General features: G+C 35.9%; 1 non-coding gene across 1 annotated transcript; it reads left to right on the forward strand.

The window, feature by feature from the left end:
* The first annotated feature begins 851 nt into the window (after positions 1–851).
* On the forward strand, positions 852–958 carry LOC113754657. The gene has a single exon (XR_003465335.1). It is a non-coding gene; the product is annotated as a small nucleolar RNA R71 (small nucleolar RNA).
* Positions 959–3,629: the final 2,671 nt, after the last annotated feature.

Raw genomic sequence — 3,629 nt, forward strand, 5'->3', positions numbered from 1 at the left:
TCAATTGCTTATTTTTTCTTCTTTCAAATTCTCTTCCACTTTCAACTACAAGTTTCTCCCCCACTTCCTTACTACTACGGAGGGTTATAGCCTTCACACGCTCCCTTGAGTTCACCTCATTCTTGCTAGGTAAATTCCCTTGGCTGCGATTGTTAACTGCATTTGCTATTTGCCTTAATTGGACCTCGACATTCCTGTACATATTGGTGAGTTGATCCATCATTCCTTCAATTCTATCAAACCGTTGAGTAGTGGCACTGGCTAACTTTTCAATTTTATCATTTGATACATTTGACAGCTTCTCAATTGCCAATTTCCAAGCTGGTTTGGACTCCGGAAGTGGTTGTTTCGGTTGAAAATCCCGTGGAATAACTGGCCTTTGTTGGTTCCCTTGATCCTTCCATCCCAAATTAGAGTGATTACGCCATCTTGGATTGTAGGTATTAGAGTATGGATTATTTTGGGGTGAACGGTTGTAATTGTTGAGATATTGAACCTGTTCGCTGCTAGAACACATAGAATCATCATGATCTCCACTGCAAGTAGTACAACATGCAACAACTACTCCTTGATTAGAGCTAGAACCAACATACCTATTAAGCATCTTAACCACATTATCCATCTTTGCACTTAACATATTCAAGGTATCTACTTCAAGCATACCTGCGGTTCTCCTTGTATTATCTCGTTCGTTGGCCCATTGGTAGTTGTTAGCAGTCATTTCTTCAATCAATTGTTGAACTTCCTCAGCTGTCTTTCCCATTAATGCTCCTTCCGCTGCCGCATCTACATGCGTTTTTGTTGGATAAGTGAGACCATTGTAAAATGTTTAGACTACTAGCCAATCTGGTAAACCATTATGAGGACATCTTCGTTACAATTCCCGATAGCGCTCCCAAATTTCATACAATGTCTCTCCTTCCTGTTGAGAGAAACTAGTTATATCCATTCTGAATTTATCAGTTTTTCTAGGTGGAAAGAATTTATTGAGAAACGCCTTAGCTAATTCAGCCCAAGTAGTAAAAGTGTTTGAAGGATGAGATTGTAGCCAAACCTTGACTTTGTCCCTTAGCGAGAATGGAAACAATCGAAATTTAATTGCATCATCACTAACACCATTGAACTTAATTGTATCACAGATTTCAAGAAATGTTGACAAGTGAGAATTTGGATCTTCGGTAGCATTACCTCCATATTGAGATTGTTGTACCATTTGAATCAGTGATGGTTTAATCTCAAAACTATTAGCATTTACCGTTGGCGTTGCAATGCTAGTTTGAGAACCTTGTGTTCCTGATAAAGCAAAATCTCGTAGAATTCGCCTATTTGGTTCATTTTCCGCCATTTCTTCCTCAAATGGTAATTCTATCAAGATTTCTTCTATCGGCTACCAAACCTCTTGTTCCTTTTGATGCAGTGTATTCCTCCTTTGTCTCCGTAGTGTCCTCTCAATTTCAGGATCGAAAAGTGTAACTTCTCGATTTGATCGGTGCATACACTACAAATAAAAATAAGAGAAATTTTTGCAGTTTTAATTATTAAAATCAATTATAAACAACTTGAATAAAAACAATGGAAATATCTAAATTAATAGAGATGATTAGGCCTTAATATTGCCGCTCCCCGTCAAGAGCGCCAAAAACTTGACGAAATTTTTATATCAATGCAAGTTTAAATCCGATTTTATACCCGTTGACTGCAAGTATACAGGCCGAAATCGTAATGTAGGGTATGTATCGGGTCGATCCCATGAGAAACAATGTTTACAAATACTATATCCTTATTTTCTCTATTATTTAGACTTATAATGAATTTGAGCAGAGAATTTATAGAAGCTATTACCTACAATCTGTTTTAACAAATGCAAGATACGAATGGAGATAAGTTCACTAAAGACTTAAATATAGGGATATAGATTCCACTTATAGCATAAACAATACAAATGAATAGATTTACCTCTTGTTATTATTCTTATTTAACTAGGGATTCATTTCGACTATTACCAAATCTCATTCTCATGACAAAATGGCCTAGAGCAATCCAGTTTTCCCTATTTTCATGGTGAAATACTAGTTCTACTCTATTTTCCTTCATGAAATGCTAGATAATCTACTTAAGTGTACATCTATTTTCATGAACATACAACTCAAGTTCTACTCATGTTTTTCCATTGTTACTACCAATTCTCATTGACTAATAACAACTATAAACATGCTATTGGTGATCGAACAACAACAAGTAATTACAACTGCACAAATAGACAAGTCAATACAAGATACAACAAGTGTAAATCACATTCAATTCATATCATTTAGTCATAAGTTTCATCTACTCCCTAGATAAAGAAGTTTAACTACTCATGAATGATATAAAAATCAAACTCACAAGTTTATTCATGCAAAACATCATAAAGTACAAGTACAAGAAAGATAAAATAAAGCTTAGCCAATTGATGGTGAAACCCTCAAATTTCTGCTATTTTCTTGTACAAAATAATTACAAGTGAAAACTCCAAATGCTTCCCCAAGAACTCCTCACTAGAGAGAAACTTGTTGCAAGAAGAAAAACTAGCTACGGATGGTCATGGCTGGCTTCTCCCTTGTGTTTCTCATAATAGGTAATAGAAAGGCACTTTTTTTCTCCTTCAGGATTTCAACCACTCAGATTTTGTAAATGAAGTCAAAAGAGATGTTGTTTTGACTTGTCAATAACTTATTTTGTCTTCCCTTTTGTTGCAGAAGCATGTGCCACCGAATTCTCTCTCCCAAGATAGCTGAAAAGTTGTGTGAAAGGTGAGAAAAATGGTTGTGCCACTTGCAGAAGAGAGAGGCAGATCCTAGCCTCGGATCCGAGGGGTGAAAAACGATACGAGTTCGGATCATTGCTGATCCGAGGCCTTTCTATATGGATCCGAGCTCGGATCATCTGAACTCGGATCCACTACTCCAGTAGTACAGACGAGGGCTCGGATTGCCCTTTGTGCACACGGATCCGAGCTCGGATCCGTGCCGGTCAATTTCCAGTTTTTTACTTCTTTCCTTTTTCTTCATTTTTACTCCTAGTTTCCTTTGTACTTTTATCCTTCAGTCGATCCTTACACTTCCTTCATCTCGTGCATGAATTCCATATATCAATATCCTTCACAATTTCATAAAATTAATGCGCTAATCACTCGTTTATCAAGTTTTGAACACTTTAAACAATATTTAAGCAATTATCACCAAAAAGAGTTCAAATATGGCTTTAATCTCCTCAAAACATACCAAAAGCTTATGCCAAACTTGTACAAAATATATGTTAAATATTCACTTATCAATAATCATGTCTTACTGTTTATTAAAGTAATCTACTATCAATTAAAACTCCACTAGTAAATCCCGTGCTCTCATTTTCTGATTTGCCAGATTCTCAGTTGCACCCCGAATTTACTTCATACTATATGCCATCACAGTGGATCTAGAAATATTATAACATAACCGCCTAGAAATTTCTCCAAGATATAACCCCTTTCAATAACTTCACCTACTCATGATTTTCAATCTAGAATTATCTGTAGTTTTAAGATTCAAATCAAGTGATCATAAGCCATGTGAGAAAAACTAATGAACATAAATTAAATTTCTAACTCA

Source organism: Coffea eugenioides, chromosome 11, assembly GCF_003713205.1.
Source record: "Coffea eugenioides isolate CCC68of chromosome 11, Ceug_1.0, whole genome shotgun sequence".
NCBI lineage: Eukaryota > Viridiplantae > Streptophyta > Magnoliopsida > Gentianales > Rubiaceae > Coffea > Coffea eugenioides.